The following is a 22,944-nucleotide window of genomic DNA, read 5'->3' as shown; positions in this document are numbered from 1 at the left end:
ATTTAAAGTTCTCATCACAAGAGAGAGTTACAAAAAAATTTTGTAACTATGTATGGTGACAGAAGTTAACTGGAGGATTTAAAAAATTTCTCAGTGTGCGTTTTGACATTTCATTTCATTAACTCAACATGAAAGGCAGGAGGAAGCTTTTCCTAATTAGATTCATAAATCGTAAACCAGAATTAGTATCACTACAAAATCTTAATGAATTCCAAAGAAAATGCCGCATTTCCAAGTACAAGATAAGAATTTTCCATTTCAATGAGGGAAAAATAAAAGTTAAGGGGGTGTGGCGGTCACGTGCAGAAAGCAGCTTGGGGCTCCCGTTAAATCTTCCCAGCTCATTGTAGCCGGTAGTGAGCGTCTCCATCTTTGCTTGGCATGGGGACGTTCAGATTTAGTAACACGAGCTGTTATTTGATTCGGTGTCAGGCTCCGCATCACACGCTGGAGCCTCCTAGCTGGGTTTATCCCTCCAAAATGCCACCATGTCCTGTGTTTGCTGCTCAAACCCCACAGCATGCCACCGAGAATCAGGACCATCGCAGGGGGTAATTAAAAAGATGATTTCTTGGGCGCCCGGGTGGCTCGATCGGTTTAGCGTCCCACTTTGGCTCAGGTCACGATCTCAGGGTTTGTGGGTTCGAGCCCTGCGGCTCTGTGCCGACAGCTCGGAGCCTGGAGCCTGCTTCGGATTCTGTCTCTCTCTCTCTCTCTCTCTCTCTCTCTCTCTCTCTCTCTCTCTCTCTCTCAAAAATAAATCAACATAAAAAAAAGATTATTTCTTGTGCAGAATAACTTCATAGCTCCGCCTCTCTCCCACCTGCGGTTGCTGGAGAGGGGAAACGCTTCCAGGAGGTTGCAGGAGTCGGGCATCTCTGGGAAGAACGTTTTAAAGATAACGTTTAAAGAACGTTTGAGGACGTTGAGTTCTCAATCCGTCCTTACCGGATGGATGCTTGTGTTTGCTGGGAACTGGACTAGAGCGGTGAACAAACGCAGCGGTCCCCCCCTTGTGGAGGGTTTTAGCTTGGTTTTGCTTTGCACGGTTTCAGTTCCCGGGATGGGTCAACCTCCCTCCAGAACCAGGTGCCCCTCCTTTTGACGCAGTAGCGTCATAACGTCAAGAGCCGCGGAAGGCTACGTCACAGTGGTTACGTCACAGTGCCTAGGTCACAGTGCCTACCGCGTTCACGTCGCTTCCTCTCATCGTGGGGGCATTTTATCATCTGACGACAAACACCACGGCAACAAGTAGGGTGAGTGCCGCATAGGACGATATTTTGAGAGAGACCACATTCATATAACTTTTATTCTAGAGCATTATTGTAATTGTTCTATTTTGTTATTAGTTACTGTTAATAGCTTACTGTGCCTACCTTATAAATTAAGCTTCACTGGGCACCTGGGTGGCTCAGTGGGTTGAGCGTCCGACTTCAGCTCGGGTCATGATCTCGCGGTCTGTGGGTTCGAGCCCCACGTCCGGCCCTGTGCTGACAGCTCAGAGCCTGGAGCCTGCTTCCGATTCTGTGTCTCCCTCTCTCTGCCCCTCCCCCACTCGTGCTGTCTCTCAAAAATAAATAAACATTTAAAAGAAAAAAAAAAAAAGAAGGCAGTAGTGCTTTGGGAAACTATAGGCAACACAAGACAAGATCAGAAAAGAGGGCTGGCAGTGATAAGAGATTGGAAAAGGGGTTAAGTGGTTTTCTGGTGCCCGGACCAGCTCTAGCCAGCCTTGAGCAGATGCTGGGTGTGAGATCACAGGGAAGACTGCTGTCCTGGGCCGTCCTCTCTTCGGTGGGCACTGCACACAGCATGTTCCGTACATCTGTCAGCTGCCCAGGATTTGTTCCTTCCCTCACTGAACTGAGAAATGAGTTTTAGGGTCAGATTCCCCAGGCAAAAATTCATTAACCTCGTCCAGTGGCTGATTACAGTTTTTTCAGTCTTCATCCCCCTGAGCCAGAATACCTACGGTTTGTTCAGCTGTCACTCTCTATTCTTCTGCCCTAACGTGCTCCCAGCATGGGTTTCTCGATCCTTTGTCTTAGTGCCTTGTCTGAAGTTACATTAACTGCATGGGCATTCTGCAAAGCCTGGAGCCAGGAGTTCGTCTCCCAGGAAGGTTCCTCTCACAGACTTCACATTAGGGAAGCCAAGATAAGGGCTTGGTGCATGAATGACAATGATACATTGCCTTTTTCCCTTACCTGAGAGGACAGAGCCAATGGGATAGAGATGGGGAGGGTGGTGATAAACTATTAAGCTTTTTGAGATATTTTGAAGTAAGAAACATGTGCAATGTGCATTAATTTGCATCCTACTGGTACTGAATGCTTATTTATTTATTTATTTATTTATTTATTTATTTATTTTGAAAGAGAGAGGAAGGGAAGACAGAGGGAGGGAGGGAGAGAGAGAGAGACAGAGAGAGAGAGAGAAAGAGAGAGAGAATCCCAAGCAGACTCCGAGCTGTCGTTGTAGAGCCCCACATAGGGCTCGATCTCACGAACTGTGAGCCGAGATCAAGAGTTGGATGCTTAACCAACTGAGCCACCCGGGCACCCCTGAATGCTTTTCACGTAGGCATTCTCTGTGTACATTTCAAGAAGGTGACAGAAACAGTTAAAAGTTGACCCCATTACCTTCTTGAACTATGACAGGAATGCAAATCCCACATTCACAAATTTTGTCAACAGGGTTATGTTAATCCGTTCAGATGATCTAAGGACATCGATTTCCCATTACTCCTATAAAACAATGTCACATTAACTGGGCTCATCAGAAGGGAGGGAGTCTGACCGTATTTCTATTTGGGTGTCTGAGTTACCAAGGGAGACAACACCACCATCAGAATGCAAAATGCTTCCAATCTTAAAACATTTAAAAATAAAGCAAGGACATATGGAAGCAACCGCAGGACTTGTGCTCAGACTCCGAATCGGTGCAGAGCATGGGGTGTCCGGAGTTAGGCGCCTCCTGGAGCCTCTGCCCAGCTACCCTCTGTTCTCCACTGCAGTGATTCCCACTGAAGGCAAGGAGAGGTGGGAGGACTCTCCTCTCCTCTCCTCGTAGGATGGCAAAGGCTGAACATCTTATCATTTAGACATAGAATAGCTGTAATTAAACAATAAAAAAATTTGTTGAATCCCACTATTCTAACCCAACAATTGCTTTTCTTTCTTCAAGTTTAATCCATAGCTTTATTCATAAGAGACTCTTAAAAAATGAGAACAAACTGAGGGCTGTTGGGGAGTGGGAGGGAGGGGAGGATGGGTGATGGGTATTGAAGAGGGCATCTTTTGGGATGAGCACTGGGTGTTGTATGGAAACCAGTTTGACAATAAATTTCATATATTTTAAAAAAAATCCATAGCTTTATTCCCATATGGACAATTTTTTAATGTTGTTGCCATATTGCATATGCAATTGCAGGGCCTGCTTTTAGGAGAGGAAAACTTCAGTGACATTTATTTCAGGGCCATTTTCCCTGTTGTTCCAAAGGCTTTCTGTTTATCATGTTTAATGATTGAATAATACTCCATTGACTGGATGCTTCATAATTTATAGACCAATTCCCTTGTTGTTGGACATTTAGGAAGGCTATTGTTTTTGGCAGACTTATGCTGCTGCAGAATTCCCAGCTGCGTGGGCTGAGATGGAAAAGGAAAGATCATTCCAGGGCAAGCCAAGATTGGATGTTGGGGAACGTGTGGACAAGATGCCAAAATTGAGTCCATGGAGCAGAAGTAGAGCTGGGAATGGATCAGGATTAGAATCCAGTCTAATATGAAAGAGCTTATTCCCCCACTCCTTCTTGTTTTACTTGTTTGTTCCCTTTTATCTCCATTCCCCGATCCTATTCCTTCTATTCTTCTATAAGTAACCATTCAAAAGTGTTTTCCAGAAGCAGCTATCCAGAGAGGAGTTACTTGTGATTCCAGTGAGGATCAGTGGGGCAGGATTTCTGCTGGGCTCCTGCCAGCATGTGAGGCAAGGGTTGGAAGATCATGGGGAAAACCCTGGTCAGAGGTTCAGGGTGGAAAAGACTGCTTGATGCTCGAATTTGCTTGTGCGTGGATGAAAGATACAGTCTTTAAAGTCAGTTTCTCATTAGCTAGGGTAAGTTCAGCTACAGTAATAGAAGACATCAAACGTTTAGTGACCAAAGGACAAGTGGTTTATTTCTTTGTCTCCTAACAGCACATGGCTGGTATTCAGGTCGGTGGGATGGCACTTCTTCATGCAGTCGTTCTGGTTCTGATCTCCTCAACATGTGCCTTCTAGAGTCTCCCCGAGTATCTCCATACTTGCCCACAAGAAGGGCAAAGAGAATGAAGGAGCAGGAATGGGAAGTCATATGAGCCTGGTCTGCAAGTAGGGACATCACATCCATTCACATTCCATTGTAGAGAACAGAGCCATGCGGGTAATGTGATCTAGCTGTAAGGGTGCCTGGGAAATGTGATCCCAAAGAAAAAGAGCAAATTTGGGGGCAATTAGTGATATCTGTACAACCAGTAAGTAGTACATGTAACATTTTGGCCTGCCATCTACCATTCTCCTTTCCCTTACTTCTTAATTGGTTCAGAAGTTTTGCAAACAAGGGCACTATTTGAGAACCCCTGAAAGTCTCCCCTAACGAAATTGTTTTGGCAGGTCGCTGGTTTTCCTGATACGAGTATACTCTCTCAGTGGGAGTGGAGGAGGGGGGTGGGGAAAGTACAAGAGAAAGAGAGGTAGAAAATACTTCTGCGTGGTGGGGTATATATAAAAGTCCTACGGTCACACCCGCTGTGGGGCCACTTTCACTCTTCTTAACGGTACAACTTTATCATTATGGACACCTCGTAAGCAGACATTTCAAGTACATGGGCCAGCATATGTTCCTTAGCTGGTCATTTTAAACTTTCCTACAGCTTTATATGCCTCGCATTCATTTATTGAATCAACATTTAGTGGGTTCCTGAAACAGCTTCTATTCTAGTGCCACTAGTATATAGAAAACATCAAAAGATATCAAAGTTTTAGAGTAAGATGAACTTGAAATCCTCAGAATTAAAGATAAACCATGAGTTATACCTTGCTTTTAGGATAGGAGAAGTGATTTAAAAAAATGATAAAATAAAATTTGATTTAAAAACCCCCCAAAGAGTTCTTGAGTTCTAAAAATAGGTTAGGCAATGGAATGGATAAAGAGTGAATACTTGCTTCTCAAAAACGATCTCACTAATGGTGAGCCAGAGGGATACAGTCAGGTGGGGCGTGCTCCGTGAGTTCAAGAAGGTGTTTGCCAGTAGCAGTCTTTACGAGACCAGGAAGAGAAAAATCTGTTTCCTGTATTTCTCCAATCTGTGCCAACCTGCTTCCTTGCCATAGCCCTGTTCTGATTTCTAAGCCCCTCATGCCTATCATGTGGCAGTAAGTAGACCCCCTGAGCTCAAAGTTGGCGGCTCCATTTGGACTGTGTCACCTCACAGCCCACTAGCTTTTAGGAGTTCTGGGATATGAACAGGAGTCCTCGCAAGGGCCACTTCTCATGGGGTACCTACTGTGTGCCAGCCACTGGATGCCATATTATATGTGCCATATTATATTCAGTAGTTCCCATAGCCTCCCTGAGAGGGAGGCGCTACTATTTTTTCCACATTGCCTGCTAGTAAAACTCAGGCTTCAGTTATTGAGCTTCCCTGAGGTCACAAGGTGAATCAGGAGCAGCAGCCAGGGCCATTAATACCTGAACTTGAGCATAAACCATTATACTATGCTGCCTTTCCTTTGAGCCACAAAGCATGCCTAAGCACCACATTCTCAAGTTATAACATGCACACTCTTAAGATTCTTTTTCTTTGAATAAAAATACTGTCTTCGTTAAAAGAAAAAAATCCTCCTCTCCATGTCCCTAAAACTGAAACAAAATCATTTACACAAGTATCTTCTGAGGTAACTTGTTGCCCCAAATGTTTAAGATAAAAAGGTGTACGATTTGGGGTGCCTGGGTGGCTCAAGTTGGTTTAGCGTCCGACTTCAGCCCAGGTCATGATCTTGTGGGCCCTGTGTTGGGCTGTGTGCTGACAGCTCAGAGCCTGGAGCCTGCTTGGGATTCTGTGTCTCCCTATCTCTCTTCCCCTCCCCACTCACTTTCTGTCTCGCTGTCTCTAAAATAAATAAACATTAAAAAAAAAAAAAAGGTGTGCGATTTAAGTAAGACACCTAAATTTTTAACACTAGAAAATGGGGCCACCTACCTCATAGAGGTCTTTTCCATCTTAAACAAGAGGATGTGTAAGGAAATTTCTGTAAACTAAACAATGAAACACAAATGATTATTGCAATTGTTATATCGACAAGTCTGGAACATATGAATGTGTTAGGAAATATTTTATGATAAAAAACAAGTACTTTGATGAGGAAATGCTTCCAAAAACCTTATAGGTCCTCCCCAGTTTTCCCCCAATCAATATTTTATGGTACAAAAACAAGTACTTTGGTGAGGAAATGCTTCCAAAAACCTTACAGGTCCTCCCCAGTTTTTTCGCAGCCACTCAATCTATGCATTTATGCATTGGTAACCTTTTTGAGAGAGTTCCTCATCCACCCTCTCTCAACTGAGCCTCTGGGATTATGTACAATCCAACAGGAGAGTGAATTTCAGTAGACAACCAGTGATAAGATTTTGTGGTTTTGGTTCGAAGACTCTTCTAGAGGCATGGAATATTAACTCTCTGCAAATGAAAAGCTGTTAATTGGTTGGCAGGGAATTAGACTGGTCTTATTTTTTATCAAGGCTTAACTCCTCTAACTGCCCGTATTGTACTCTTAGACTAAAATAGATCACTGTATTAAAATAAATAACCTCCTCTTATTATCTAAAGTGTTTTAGGTCAGTAATTTTAAATGAAATACCTGTCATTTTAAAAGTTCAAGAACTCTTTAGGTCTCGGGAAGGATTTGTGGATCATAGTCTGAAAAGGTGAAACGGAAGCCATTCGTTAAATGTCATCATTAACCAAACAATCTTGATGAGTATTTAGATCTACGGAGGGAAATGTATGCAGGTTTCCCTCAGAAATAAAATAACTGAACATTGTTAGAAACAACCGTGAGGTTGAGAAATCACAGTTCTGTCTATCTCCAAATCCTTCCAGGCTCCTGTACCTAAACACAAATAAGAAGTGACAGTTTCTTCTTAAAGAGAACAAACTGCATTCTTTAGTCTGGCCTTGAAGTTACAGTTAACGGCAAAAGGAAGAGCCGAATCTGTAACTAGTGATGCGTTTCCAGGGCTCTTAGTTTCCTGTCTTCCTTTGCAAATCAGTTTCCAAAAGGAGGTGTCTGCCTTGCTTCCCACTTTCTTTTGCTGGGTATTCGCGTGTGAGATGTTGTTGTGGTATCAGTCATACCTCAGTCTCCAGCCAATTCAGCAGTGTTCCCATGGAGACTGTTGACTGAGCAGAGTGTGAAATGAATCAGCCACTCATGCCCAGAGCTCACTGTGCTCCTGTTGATGGTCTAATACCAAGCCCAGCAGCAACATGATTGGTGCCATCGTTAGTTTTCTAAGCCCCTTCGCCAGCAAGGCATTCTAGTCAACATTTTACTGACTGCCTGCAATACTGTAATGGCCCCTCACTGGGTTCCCTGATTCCATTCCTGCCCCCCTACGATCTATTTTCTACTCAGCGGCCCGAATGATCCTTCAGAACTCCAGCAATGTAAAATGGTGTGCATTTGCTGTGGAAATGGCATGGCGGCTTCTCAACAAAATTTAAAAATAGAATTGCCATATGAAAATCACATATGGTCGTATTATTCCTAGGAGGCTTTTCTGAGCCACTGTATCTAAAACAGCATCCTCTGTTCTCTTACCCTAGGTTTGTTTTCCTTCACAGTACTTACTATTCCCTGGTAGTATTTTGTACGTGTCTGTCTGTCTATTTTTGTCTATCTCTCTAGCTAGAATGTTCGCTTAATGAGATCGAGGATGTTGTCTGTTCTGTTTATCACTGTATCTATAGTGCCTGGTCCCTATATTATTGAAAGAATGATGAATGAAAGAATAAATGAATGAGTGAACCAGTGCTACAGAGAGGGTACAGAAAAGGTATTGGAGGGTCCAAAGCAGAGGGCAGATGACTGTGTCCAGGCATCAGTAGGAGTGGCCAGGTGGGTATGGTCTCTTGTATAATGAGGTCAGCACGCCCCCCACCCCCCTGCACTTGATGGAGCTTCAGGCCATGCTGCGTGCCTGGGGAGACTGAGGAGGAGGACTATTATCACCTTCTCTAGTTGCCTACATTGCCTGACATTCTTCAGTTACCACTTTCCCGTTTCCATTTCTCGTCTGGATCTCTGCCTCTCAACTCGGGTTTCAAAGAATTAACATCTGAGCCTGCCATCTACAAGTTTTTGACAAAGGCAGGCCCAGCGACTTAGAGGTGATGCAGGTATCATCGCCTCCAGCAGACGTGCCGGCCACTTTAATGAATTTTGTTCAGAAAAAGTATTTCCATCTCTTCTCCCTGCTTTAGGCTCCAGTGTTTGATAAAATGTTTGCCTCTTCTCCTGCTTGAACTCTTGAGGGCCAAGCGTGTTCTTAATTTAAACCTTAACCTTAGCTTTGACTCTTCCCTTCACCCTCCCAGGTCTCAGTGACTCTTTATGTGCGGCTGGATTATTTTTTAATGCCTGTTTAATACTCCAGAGCTATTCGTATAGTAATAGTCACTATCACCTAGAGTAATCTGCCCGAATCCACACCAGAACAGCTGTGATGACCTGTCAACTTTCCCGGGGGTAACTTTGTTTTGGTTATGACATGGGATCGGAGCCTGGGAGTCCTCACCGGGATCCAGGCTGATATCCAGCCCAGATACATTTGCACTTGGAAAGCTGATCACACACATATGGCTGAGTGGTGTTTTTTTTTTTTTTTTTTTTCCCTCAGATGTTTTCGTTTCATCCGTTAAAGCTGAAATCGAGTCTGGGATGCATTTTTGAGGCTCTTACCAAGATGTCGTAAGGTGAGTTATCAGACATATCGATTAGAAATCCATAAAAGTCTGTTTCTAAACTTGAGGTTGTCAGGGCCCATTTTGGTTCGAACTGGTATGGCTTCCTGGAGGAAAAGATGTTTCAGGCGAGAGCAGAGGAGAAGTAGGTCTCCTCTGAGCAGAGGGTGGGCAGTGGAGTGGAGAGAAGACCGGGTGCACTTGGGAAGCTGTGGACAGCTCAGCAGCCCTTCCCCTGGGTAGGTTTTGTGGGCAAGAGCTGAGAGGGGAGCACAGAGAGCAGGCCATGGCGGGCTTGGGGGCTCATGTGAAGGGTTCAGAATTGTTCTCTGAAGGAGGTGGGGAACGGCAGAAGTATTTAAAGCTAAAGAGAAGACAACTGTTTTTATCAAAAAGAATCTTTGTTGGGGCGCTTAGCTGGCTCAGTCTGAGGAGCCTGTGACTGACTCTTGATCTCGGGGTTGTGAGTTCGAGCCCCACGTTGGGTGCAGAGATTACTTCAAAATAAAATTAAAAAAAAAAAATCTTCCTTTTGCTGCTGAATGAAATTCCTTTTGCTGCAGGGGAGATTTGAAGGCGGGCAGGAAGCAAAAGATGAATGTAGCTTGAATAAAAATATGGAAATTACGTTAAGGAAAGTGGAGATATGTTTTTAATAGACTTTATCTTATTTATTAATCATTATCTTTTAAATAGACTTTATTTTTGAAAACAGTTTTAGGTTTACAAAAAGATGGTCCCGAGTTCCATACACCAGCTCTCCCTGCCCCCCACCCCCCCTTCATGTGTATACAGTTTCCCTTTTTATTAACATCTTACCCTTAGTGTGGTACATTTGTTACAATGGATAAGCTTATTGATAAATGATTATTACCTAAATTCTGTTGTTTGCATTAGGGTTTTTTCTTCGTGTCGTACGGTTCTATGGGTTTTGACAGATGCGTAATATCATGCATTTACCACCGAAATATTATACAGAATAGTTTCACTGCCCTAAATATCCCCTGTGCTCCACCTACTCATCCCTCTTCCCCCTAAAACTGTGGAAGCCAATGATCTGTATATTGTCTTACAGTCTGCCTTTCCAGAATGTAATACAGTTGGACTCACACAGCACATACAACTTTTTCAGCTGGCTTCTTTCACATAGCAGCGTGCACTTAAGGTTCCCCCGTGTCTTTTTCTAGCTTGATAGTGCCTTTTTTATTTTTTAAATCACTGAACATTGCATTGTATGGATGTACCACAGTTTATGTATTCACATACTGAAGGACACTTCTAATTTTTGCAATTATGAATAGAGTGGCTATAAATATACATGTGTGGGTATTTGTGTGACATAAGTTCTCAGTTCTTTTGAGTAAATACAAGTAGTGTGATTGCCGGATTGTATCGTATGTTTAATTTTGTAAGAGACTAGCAAACTGTCATCCAAAGTGGCTATACCATTTTGCGTTTCCACCAGCCATGAATAAGAGTCCTTGTTCCTCCAAATCTTTGCCAGCATTTGGTGCTCTCAGTGTCTTGGATTTTAGCCATTCTAATAGGTGCGTGATAGTATTTCATTGTGTCAGTTTGAAATTTCCTAATGATATGTGATATTGAAAATCTTTTCATATGCTTATTTAACATCTGTGGCTCTTCTTTGGTGAGATATCTGTTCATATACTTGGCCCATGTTAAAATGAGGTTGTTTTTTTTATTGTCGTTTTAAAAATTCTTTCTATTGTGGGTTCTAGTACTTCACTAGACGTGTGTTTTACAAAGGTTCTTTCCCAGACTGTAGATTGTATCTTCATTCTCCCGATAGTGTCTTTTGCAGAGCAGGTTTTTTTTTTTTTTTATTTTAATGAAGTCCAGCTTGTCATTTTTTTCTTTAATGGGTTATGCTTTTGGTGCTGTATGTAAAAGGTCATCATCAGACCCAAAGTCAACTAGATTTTCTCCTACATTCTAGGCGTTTCGCAGTTTTGTGTTTTACATTTAGGTCATGTACCCACTTCCAGTTAATTTTTTATGAAAGATATAAGGGCTTGTCTATATTAATTTTCTTGTGTATGGATGTCCAGTCGTTTCGGCACTATTGGTTAAAAAGGCAATTCTTTTTGTATTGAATTGCGTTTGCTCCTCGTTGACTATATTTGTGCAGGCGTATTTCTGGACTCTCTCTTCCGTTTCACTGATACTTTTGTCTGTTCTTTCACCAACATCATACTGTCTTGATCACTGTAGTTTTACAATAAGTTGGGTAATGTCAGTCCTCTGACTTTGTTCTTTTCCTTCAATACGGTGTTGGCTAATCTGGGTCTTTTGACTTTCTATACAAACTTCAGTCAGTTTGTCAATATCCACAAAATAACTTTCTGGGATTTTCACTGATATTGCATCGAATCTACAGGCCAACTTGGGAAGAACTGGTATCTCAAGAATATTTAGTTTTCCTATCCACAAACATGAACTATCTCTTCATTTCTTTATTTTTTTTCTTCCAAATTTTTATCTAAATTCAAATTAGTTAACATACAGTGTAATATTGGTTTCAGGAGTAGAATTTAGTGATTCCTCACTTACATATAATATATCCTAACAAGTGCCCTCCTTAATGCCCATCACCCACGTCACCTCCATCAACCGTCAATTTGTTCCCTGTCTTTAAGAGTCTCTTGTAATTTGGGGCACCTGGGTGGTTCAGTTGATTAAATATCTGAGTCTTGATTTCGTCTCGGGTCATAATCTTACAGTTCCTGGGTTCAAGCCCTACATCGAGCTCTGCACTGACAGTGTGGAGATGCTTTGGATTCTCTCTCTCTCTTCCTCTCTCTCTGCCCCTCCCCCACTCACATTCTTTCAAAGTAAAAAAATGAACTTAAAAAAAGAGTCTTTTGTGGTTTGCCTCCCTCTCTGTTTTTATCTTATTTTATTTTCTCTCCCTTCCGCTATGTTCTTCTGTTTTCTTTCTTTCCTTTTTTTTTTTTTAAAGATATGCTGTCTTTTTAAACAGTGTTTATTTTTGAGAGAGAGAGAGCGAGCACAGGCATGGCAAGGGGTAGAGAGAGAGGGAGACAGAGGATCCAAAGCAGGCTCCAGGCTGACAGCACAGAGCCCAATGCAGAGGTCAAACTCACAAACCATGACATCATAACCTGAGCCAAAGTCAAATGCTTAACAGACTGAACCACCCATCTGTGTTTTTTTTCTTAAATTCCACATATAAGTGAAATCATACGGTATTCGTCTTTCTCAACTGACTCATTTTGCTTAGAGAATACATTCTACTTCCACCCACGTCACAAATGGCAAGATGTCATTCTTTTTGATGACGGAATAATATTCCATTGTATTTATATATGACATCTTCTGTATCCATTCGTCAGTGGTGGACATTTGGGCTCTTTCCATACTTTGGCTATTGTTGATAGTGCTGCTATAAACATGGGGGGGTGCATGTGCCTCTTCGAATCAGTATTTTTGTATCCTTTGGGTAAATATCTAATAGTGCAATTGCTGCATTGTAGGGTAGTTCTAACTTTAAAAGTTTTTTTTTTTTTTAAATTTTTTTTCAACATTTTTAATTTATTTTGGGACAGAGAGAGACAGAGCATGAACGGGGGAGGGGCAGAGAGAGAGGGAGACACAGAATCGGAAACAGGCTCCAGGCTCCGAGCCATCAGCCCAGAGCCTGACGCGGGGCTCGAACTCACGGACCGTGAGATCGTGACCTGGCTGAAGTCGGACGCTTAACCGACTGCGCCACCCAGGCGCCCCATAACTTTAAAAGTTTTGATGAACCTCCATACTGTTTTCCAGAGTGGCTGCACCAGCTTGCATTCCCACCAACAGCGTGAGAGGAGAAGTTCTCTTTTCTCCTTATCCTTGCCAACACTTGTTGTTCCCTGAATTGTTAATTTTTAGCCATTCTGACAGGTGTGAGCTGGTATCTCATTGTGGTTTTGGTTTGTATTTCCTTGATGATGAGTGATGTTGAGCATTTTTTCATGTGTCTGTTAGTCATTTGTGTGTCTTCTTTGGAGAAGTGTCTTTCGTGTCTTCTGCCCATTTCTTAACTGGATTATTAATTTTCTGGGTGTTGAGTTTGATAAGTTCTTTATCAAATTTGGATACTAGCCCTTTAATATGTCATTTGCAGGTATCTTCTCCAATTCCATCAGTTACCCTTTAGTTTTGTCGATTGTTTCCTTTGCTGTGCAGAAGCTTTTATCTTGATGAAGTCCCAATAGTTCATTTTGCTTTCGTTTCTTTTGCCTCCGGAGACATGTCTAGTAAGCAGTTGCTACAGCTGAGGTCAAAGAGGTTGCTGCTTATTTTTCTCCTCTAGGGTTTTGATAGTTTCCTGTTTCACATTTAGGTTTTTCATCCATTTTGAATTTATTTTTGTGTGTGGTGTAAGAAAGTGGTCTAGTTTCATTCTTCTACATGTCACTGTCCAGTTTTCCCAACACCATTTGTTAAAGTGACTGCCTTTTATCCATTGGATATTCTTTCCTGCTTTGTTGAAGATTAATTGACCATTTAGTTGGAGGTCTATTTCTGGGTTCTCTATTCTGTTCCATTGATCTGTGTGTCTGTTTTTGTGCCAGTTCCATACTGTCTTAGTGATTACAGCTTTGTAATACAGTTTGAAGTCTGGAACTGTGATTTCTTCAAATTTGGTTTTCTTTTTCAACATTACTTTGGCTATTCGGGGTCTTTCCTGGTTCTATATAAATTTTAGAATTGTTTGTTCTAGCTCTGTGAAGAACATGGGTGTTATTTTGATAGGGATTTGAATGTGTAGATTGCTTCTGGTAGTACAGACATTTTAACAGTGTTTGTTCTTCTAATCCACGAACATGGAATATTTTTCTATTTCTTTGTGTCTTCTTCAATTTCTTTCATAAGTGTTTCAGAGTACAGATCTTTTTTTTTCTTTTTTCTTTTCTTTCTTTTTTTTTTTGAGAGTGAGAGAGAGAAAGCATGAATGCACAGCACAGGGGAGGGGCAGAGGAAGAGGGAAAGAGAGCGTCTCAAGCAGGCTCTGTGCTCAACCTGATGCAGGACTCGATCCCATGACCCTGCGGTCATGACCTGAGTTGAAATCAAGAATCGGATACCCAACCACTGAGCCACCCAGGCACCCCCAGAGTACAGATCTTTCACCTCTTTGGTTAGGTTTATTCCTAGGTATCTTATGGGTTTTGATGCAATTGTAAATGGGATTGATTCCTTGATTTCTCTTTCTGTTGCTTCACTGTTAGTGTGTAGAAATGCAACAGATTTTTGTACATTGATTTTATATCCTGTGATGTTGCTGAATTAATGTATCAGTTCTAGCAATTTTTTGGTGGAGTCTTTTGGGTTTTCTACATAGAGTATCATGTCTTCTCAGAGTGAAATTTTGACTTTTTCCTTGCCTATTTGGAGGCCTTTTATTTAGTTTTGTTGTCAGATTGCTGAGGCAAAGACTTCCGGTACTATGCTAAATAGCAATGGTGAGAAGTAGAATCCTTATCTTGTTCCTGACTTTAGGGGAAAAGTTCTGTTTTTCCCCATTGAGGATAACATTAGCTGTGGGTCTTTCGTATATTGCCTTTATGATGTTGGGATATGTTCCATCTATCCCTACCTTATTGAGGGTTTTTATCAAGAATGGATGCTGTATTTTGTCAAATGCTTTTTTTCTGCATCTATCGACAGGATCATATGGTTCTTATCCTTTCTTTTATTAATGTGGTATATCATATTGATTGATTTAAAGGTATTGAACCACCCCTGCAGTCCAAGAATAAATCCCACTTGATCATGGTGAATAATTCTTTGAATGTGCTGTTGGATTTGATTGCTAGTATCTTGTTGAGAATTTCTCCATCCATATTCATCAGGGATATTGGTCTATAGTTCTCCTTTTTAGTGGGGTCTTTGTCTGGTTTTGGAATCAAGGTAATGCTGGCCTCATAGAATAAATTTGGAAGTTATCCTTCCATTTCTATTTTTTGGGACAGTTTCAGAAAAATAGGTATTAACTCTTCTTTAAATGTTTGGTAAAATTCTCCTGGGAAGCCGTCTGGCCCTAGACTCTTGTTTGTTTGGAGATTTTGATTACTGATTCAATTTCTTTGCTGGTTATGGGCCTGTTCAAATTTTCTATTTCTTCCCATTTCAGTTTTGGTAGTTTGTATGTTTCTAGGAATTTATCCATTTCTTCCAGATTGCCCAGTTTGTTGGCATATAATTGCTTATAATATTCTCCTGTAATTGCATTTCTACAGTGTTGGTTTTGATCTCTCCTCTTTCATTTGTAATTTTGTTTATTTGGGTCCTTTCTCTTTTCTTTTTGATAAATCTGGCTAGGGGTTTATCAGTTTCATTAATTCTTTCAAAGAACCAGCTCCAAGTTTCATTGATCTGTTTACTGTTATTGTTCCCCCCTATATTGTTTATTTCTGCTCTAATCTTTATTATTTCCCTTCTTATGCTAGCTTTAGGCTTTATTTGCTGACCTTTTTCCAGCTCCTTTAGGTATAAAGTTAAGTTGTGTATTTGAGACTTTTCTTGCTTTTTGATGAAGGCTTGTATTGCTATATATATCCCTCTTATGACTGCTTTTGCTGTATCCCAAAGGTTTTGGACTGTCGTGTTTGCATTTTCATATCCTTCCATGTATTTTTTTTGTATTTCTTCTTTAATTTCCTGGTTAACCCATTCATTCTTGAGTAGGGTGTTCTTTAACCTCCATGTATTTGTGGTCTTTTCAAATTTTTTCTTGTGGTTGACTTCAAGTTTCATAGTATTGTGGTCTGAAAATATACATGGTATGATCTCAGTCTTTTTATATTGGTTGAGGCCTGATTTGTGACCCAGTATGTGATCTATTCCAGAGAATGTTCCATGTGCGCTCAAAAAGAATGTGTTTTCTGCTGCTTTGGGAAAAAATGCACTGAATGTATCTGTTAATTCCAGCTGGTACAGTGTGTCTTTCAAAGCCATTGTTTCCTTATTGATCTCCTGCTTAGATGATCTGTCCATCGGTGTAAGTAGGGTGTTAAAGTCTTCTATTATCATTGTATTGTTGTCAATAAGTTATGTTTTTTTATTAATTGTTTTATATATTTGGGTGTCCTCATATTGGGGGCATAAATATTTATAATTGTTATATCTTGTTAGATAGTCCCCTTTATCAGGATATAGTGCCCTTCTTTATCTCTTATTACAGTATTTGGTTTAAAATCTAGTTTCTCTGATATAAGTATGGCTGCTCCAGCTTTCTCTTGATGTCCATTTGCATGATAAGTGGTCCCCCACACCTTTACTCTGGGATGTGGGGCTCAAGGGTGCGGGGTTTGGCGAAAGCAGCTCCAGCCGCCACTGGGGGTGCTGTGTTGTGCACTGAAGTCTGACCCTGCTGGTGGGTGGGGGAAGATGGTATCACCCCACTCTCTTGTCTCCAGAGAGGGGAGCTCGCATGTGCTGCTGTTCAGGAAGGCCTCACAGAAGAGCAAACAATCTCCCTTCTTGTGTCCCAGGCTTCTGTCAGATCCTCGCTCTCCCCCTGTCTGTGCTCAGGCTATTGCCATGCCTGGTACCACAGTTCTCCTGTGTTTTATCTCTGGTGCTTGGCTGGGATTCAAACCTCTAAATCTTAAAGGACCCAGCATGGCTTGGACCCACTTCCCTCCTCCAGAGGAGAGCCTTGCCTCATTGTGTCTGGTGCTATTTTGTCCCAGAAAAGCAGTCGCATGGCTGTGCGGGTGCTTGGAGTTTATGGTGAAGCACAGGGAAAACCGGTGAGCACGTTATACGCCCTCTGTACGTGCTTCTGTCCTTTGCTGATGAATGGCTGCTCAGGGGCTCACACTGACTCTTTTGTTCTCGAAGAGGCAATAGACCCTCTTACAAACGTGCTCCAGGAAGGGGAACATTCTTTCCCAGGGTGTCCCGGGGGCTCCCTTCACGATGCTGTGAAGGCTTCCAGGCCTCCACTCTTCTTCCTGGGATTGCCACTGTCAGCCCTGATTGACTCTGGCAAATGGCACGGACTTCTCAAACCTCAGAATTTGAGTTCCACTGTTTATAAAAACTTGTGATAGTCACTTCCTCTCGATTCCCCAGTCACTGGTTTTGGGGAAGAGTTTTTCTTGTGTGAACCCAGCACATGGCTCTGTCTCCCCCTCTCTTTTTGTCTCTCTCCTTTGTCCACAAAAAGGGCTCCCTCCTCTCCATGGCACCGCAGCTTTTCTTTCCCCTACTTCGTGTCTTTGCACCCCATACTTGCCACGTTCTTTTCTTTTAATCGTGCAGATTTTTCTCTTAATCCTCAGCTCGATTTCCTAGGTGTTCAAAATGATTTGATGTTAATGTAGTTGTGTTTAAGGGGCAAGGTAAGTCTAGGGTTCTCCTACTGCTCCATCTTCTCTCTTCATTTCTTTAGATCTTTGTATCCTTCATTACTGACATATAGGAAAGCAATTGACTTCTGTATATGAACCATCAAGTAGATGTTAGCTGTAGGGTTTTTGTCAAAAAAATTTTTTTTAATTAAGTTGAGGAAGTACTCTTTTCATAGTTTGCAGAAAGTTTTGTCATGAATGAGTATTGGGTTTTGCCAAATACTTTTTCAGTATCTATTGATACCATCATGTGATATGGTTTTTCTTTTTTAACCTGTTAATGGGATGATGGATCACATTAATTGTTTTTCAGATGCTAAACCAGACTTGCATATCTAGGATAAATCTCACTTGGTCATGGTGTATACTCTTTTTATGCAATGTTGTTTTTAATTTGCTAATATTTTCTTGAGGAGTTTTGCATCTATGTTCATGAGAGATGTTGGTCTATAATTTTCCTAGTTTGTATTGCCTTTGTCTACTTTTGGTATTGGAGTAATTTTATTCCCTCTGCTTCTATTTTCTGGAACAGATTGAAGACAGCCTATTATTTTCTTCTTTAAATTCTTCTTTGGTAGAATTCAACAGTGAAACCATCTGGGCCTGGTGTTTTCTGTTTTGGGAGGTTATTAATTATTGATTCAGTTTCTCTAGTGGAGGCCTATTGAGTTTATCTATTTCTCCTTGTGTGAGTTTTGGCAGACTGTACCTTTCAAAGACTTGGTGCATTTCATCTAGGTTATCAAATTTATGGGAATACAGCTGTATATAATATTCTTTAAATTTTTTTTTTTATTTTTTTAACTTTTATTTATTTTTGAGAGACAGAGAGAGATAGAGCATGGATGGGGGAGAAGCAGAGAGAGAGGGAAACACAGAATCCGAAGTAGGCTCTAGGCTCTGAGCTGTCAGCACAGAGCCTGATGTGGGGCTCAAACCCATGAACTGTGAGATCATGACCTGAGCCAAAATCAGATGCTTTAACTGACTGAGCCACCCAGGCACCCCCTTTATAATTGTTTTAGGTTTATTTATTTATTTTGAGAGAGAGAGAGTGAGAGAGCACAAGTGGGTAGAGGCTGAGAGAGAGGGAGAGAGAGAGTCTCAAGCAGACTGTGTGCTTTTAGTGCACAGCCTGTCTCAGGGCTCGATCACAACCTGAGAACCATGAGATCACAACCTGAGCCAAAATCAAGAGTCATCCACTTAACCGACTAAGCCACACACGTGACCCCCCCCCCTTTTTTTTATTTTAAAGTAAGCTCTATACCCAACATGGGGCTCAAATTCATGATCCTGAAATCAAGAGTTGCATGCTCCATGGACTGAGCCAGCCAAGTACCTCTTTTATTATCCTTTTAATGCCCGTGGGATCTGTAGTGATCTGTAGGGATCTGTACAAATGATTTTTTCTCTCCTTAACTATTTGAGAATAAGTTGCTTATTTAATGTTCCACCATCCTTGAACACTTTAGGGTATATTTACTACAAACAAAGACATTTTTCTACATGACCATGATATAACCATCTACATCATGCCCCAAGATCCTCGTAGTCAATAGTACTAAAGTTTAGACATAAACACATGCCTATATGTGTGTGTATTACATTCATATTTATTTCTTCATATATCTGTATATATTAAAAATCCTAAATCCACACCTGTATACCTCCGGTTCCTAATCCAACATGTCAGGGGTTCAATCTAGTTTTCTCTCTTTCCCTGCTGGAAGCTCCCTGTTGTTTTCATTTCACTCCTGCTCTGGCACCCTGGGCCACTGCAGCTTTCTTCCATGCCCGCCCGCCCACATGTTGATGTTGTTGCATACCTTCCTTGGCCCCACCTAATGGCTTTTGTACTGATTATTCAGGAAGGGAAGAGAAGAGCAGGGTGAGATGTAGGGGAACAAATGAATAGATCTGAGAAAGATTAGGAGATAGAATAAATAGGACTTGGTGATTCATCAGATGTGGAGGTGATGGAGGAATAGGAGTCAAAAGTGATACTCAGGTGTGATTCAGGTAGAGAACAGAACAGGAATAGACTTGGTGAATGTGTGGGAGTGAGGTAGAAACATAGAATTGCAGCTCAAGAGAGAAATATGACTTAGAATAAAGATTTTCTATTCGTCAGATTATATATGACATTTAGAGACAATAGAAATGGATGGAATTTCCCCAGAAATGTGTGTGTGTGTGTGTGTGTGTGTGTGTGTGTGTGTGTATCACTCTAATTTAAGAGATGGGCAGAGAAGAATTGGCTATCATGTCAGGGAAGTCCAGGGAAGGCAGTCCTTTGAACCAAATGCTACCAACAGCTCAAGTAAGATAGGGACAGAAACACACTTCCTGGATTCAGCAATATGGTGATTAGTGACTTTCAACATAGTTCAAGTAGATAGGAATGTTGGTTGGTAGTGGGGGCAGCTGATTGAAAAGAGAATGTTAGTTTAGAAAGTGTGGAAGGTAAGCAAATGTTTCAAGACACATGTCTGTGAAACAGAAGAGAAAAATAAGAGTCCCAGTGCTTGGGGGGAGGCAGGCAGACAAAATTTATGAGAGAACTATGCCAATTTCAGTACTGATGGGAGATACTGAAGACCTAGGGATGAGGGGAAATAAATATCGTAGGTCTCTGATGAGGCTAGAGGTCAGTCATTCTCCTATTTGAGAGAGACATCACCTAAAAATTTAAAAAATGCATAATTCTTTGATGCATACTCTAGAGATGTTGATTCCAAGGTCTAGATGGAGGCTCCTGTATCTTGTCAAGCCCCCAAGATGATAATAATGCTGGTGTTTCACAGATAATACTTTGCAAAATAATGGAAGTAAAAGGCATATAGAACACAATGATGGATTCTCTGGGGACAGAAGAAGGGATATTTAATCCTTTTAAAACAGGACCAGGTGTAGGCATATGTGTTGTTTGGGAATAGAAAGTTTAGTGGTTCTTGTCTGGTGTGTTCTATTTTCTCTATGAAATAGGAGGTGAATAGTCACCCTGAGAGTGAGGGGTCAAGAAGTTTGAAGAGAGTGGCAAAGATGGGAAATAGCTACAGTGCACAATGGGAGAGAGTGTGCACTAAGAAAACAAAGAAGGCTTTTGGAGAAGTATGAGAACCCAGCTGACATTTATAAATCATGAACTTATTGTAGCCACTGTCGGCATTGTTTTTCAAATGTCTCTAACTGAGGCCAATTTCCCAGTGTTAGCACTGACAAAATGCTCAGTTGGGTTGGTCTAGGGTCTGTGTTTTTGAAGTATGAAAGCTAGAGAGGTAATAGCTTTGGTGTCAAACAAAGATTTTGAAATGATGAACTCCAAAATGAAAAAGAAAAGAAGTGAAGGCAGGAGGAGTCTAATGAGGCAAAGAAAAATAAGTCATGGAGCAGAGGTCCCAGCGAAGCCCAGAGTGGAAGGACAGAGCTTTGCGGTCACCGTGGGGATATGTAATTGGAAGATTTCAGAGTTCCAGCATGCTTGGTGAAGCTAAACTGTGTAGGATGTGGTCATGGGAGTGGAATAATAAAGTGTAGTGGAGGTGAAGGTCACTAGTGATGAAACAGATCAAGAAATGTCGATGCCAAGCCCTTTGGAGGGCTGTGTTCAATAGCTTTACATCTATCTCTAGCACACGAGAAATAAGAAGTGCCAACTATGCAGGTGTTGGTATTTTTACTCTGAATGTGAATTTAAATCAACACATTACTTCTGTAGAGAAAGAGGCTATTTCATATGACCTCTAATTACAGAATGACTGTGTCACCTCAAGGAACCCAGAGGCCCAGAAGTCAGATCACTTAGGTTACCTTACTCTGCTTAGTAGCTTAGATAAAGGTACTCATACAATATCATTCTTTTCCTCATTGTGAGTAACTTGAAAATTGCTCTATAATCGTGTATTTGTAAGTATGGTCCTCAGACCCCTTGCATAAAAATTACTTGGAGGTGATGGTTAAAAATGTCTACTCCTGGTATCACCACTAGACCTTTTTTTAAAAAAAATTCTTTTAATGGTTATTTATTTTTGAGATAGAGAGAGAGAGAGACAGAGCGTGAGTGGGGGAGGGGCAGAGAGAGAGGGAGACGCAGAACCGGAAGCAGGCTCCAGGCTCCGAGCTGTCGGCGCAGAGCCCGACATGGGACTTGAACTCATGGGCTGTGAGATCATGACCTGAGCCGAAGTCAGACACTTAACCAACCCAGCCACCCAGGTGCCCCTTAATAAAGTTGAACAGAGGGGGACTGAGATGGGTGCAGCTAGAATTTGTATTTTCACTAGATCTTCCAAACATGTTTATGCACACACTGCACACAGACACGCACACACCTGTGTATGCGTGCTTTCCATGTGCGAGGGGCATGTAAGTCCATGTTGCTTATGCATGGGACCCATGCACAGACCTGCATTCTGTGAAATGTGCCCTCTCTGTGCTTCATGACACACGTTCCCATACTAGCAACTCTAGCTCCCTTCTTCACATCCATGCTAATACAGCTAATACAGGGAGCAATAAAGTGACTTCCAGCATATTACTCTGAGGGGTATGGAGTATTCTCCAGGGGATTTTAAGCAAATATTTTTACAGATTTTACCTTTGGTTGAATTACAGAGCTGGATTCCATGATGCCTACCCCCAGAGAGGACATAATCTTTAAACTCTAAAAAATAAACATTACCTTAACTGATTTTGTTCTTTAAACAAAGGCGTATATTAGTCAAGGGTGAATGGTAGAGAAGAATTTCAGGTTTCCAAATGTCAAGAAAGAGACAGCATTGCAGCCTACTTTAAGAACAAACCACCTGTTCTAATTAACATTTTTATCTTTGACATTTCCTGACTGCTTTTATATGTCCCTGAGGCTATTACTGTAATTTAAATTTAAAAATAAAAATCCAATATTCACTCTTACCCTCATTTTTATAGTTCAGTTAGTCCCACCTAGTTCATCTGCTTTGTTGATTTACATCGCTTATGCCACTTATGGAAGGCAATCAGGGATGCTCACAACATTTTGCCTGTTTAGTTTAATGTTATAATCATCTGAGATGAAAGTATCGGTTATTCTCTTCCAATAGCAAACTCAATAAATTCTCTTCCTTGGGCTTAATGTGGTGTTCTCTTATTTCAGTTTCTTTTCCTCTCTTTCTCTTTATTCCCAAAAAGCATTGCATTTGTTCCCATCCTTCATTTTCTATTCAGCATCTGGATGTGGCCATTGACACCCATCAGGTTGTCAAGAACTTACTTGAAAGTTCTCTGGCTCCCCCAGCCCCTACTGTTTTTAAAAGGATTCATAGAAAAACTTGAAGAGGCAAAGTTATAGCCAGTTTACATTTTGCAGCTGGTTTGAACTTCAAGGAGCATGTAGTGGTGTGATATTAAAAGAAAAAAAGGTGGAATAAATAAAATGGTCATTTATTGAACAATGCTTTATGCTGAAATATATGTGAAATGTGCCATAGTTTATTGCATTTAATCTTCAAAATTTTTGCAGTTAGGATTATGCTTACTATTTTTTGCAGATCAAGAAATAGGTTAAG

General features: G+C 41.3%; 1 long non-coding RNA gene and 1 pseudogene across 8 annotated transcripts in view; one reads left to right on the top strand and one right to left on the bottom strand.

Annotated features, from left to right (window-relative positions):
- LOC131507957 (bcl-2-interacting killer-like) overlaps positions 1-942 on the bottom strand; it is a 93,665-nt pseudogene extending 92,723 nt beyond the window's left edge.
- A 217-nt stretch (positions 943-1,159) lies between these two features.
- Positions 1,160-22,944, top strand: part of LOC131506543 (uncharacterized) — a 235,300-nt gene continuing 213,515 nt past the window's right edge. For 6 of the 8 annotated variants that reach the window (XR_009259014.1, XR_009259012.1, XR_009259017.1 and 3 more), the window contains exons 1-2: positions 1,160-1,259; positions 8,948-9,023. This is a non-coding gene — a long non-coding RNA (uncharacterized LOC131506543). The remainder of the gene's footprint in view (positions 1,260-8,947; positions 9,024-22,944) is intronic. The other 2 variants (XR_009259011.1, XR_009259013.1) reach the window with 1 other exon arrangement.

This window comes from Neofelis nebulosa, chromosome 3 (assembly GCF_028018385.1).
Source record: "Neofelis nebulosa isolate mNeoNeb1 chromosome 3, mNeoNeb1.pri, whole genome shotgun sequence".
NCBI classification, from domain to species: Eukaryota; Metazoa; Chordata; class Mammalia; order Carnivora; family Felidae; genus Neofelis; species Neofelis nebulosa.
The sequence above is the reverse complement of the archived record's forward strand: the minus strand, read 5'-3'. Positions and strand labels throughout refer to the sequence as shown.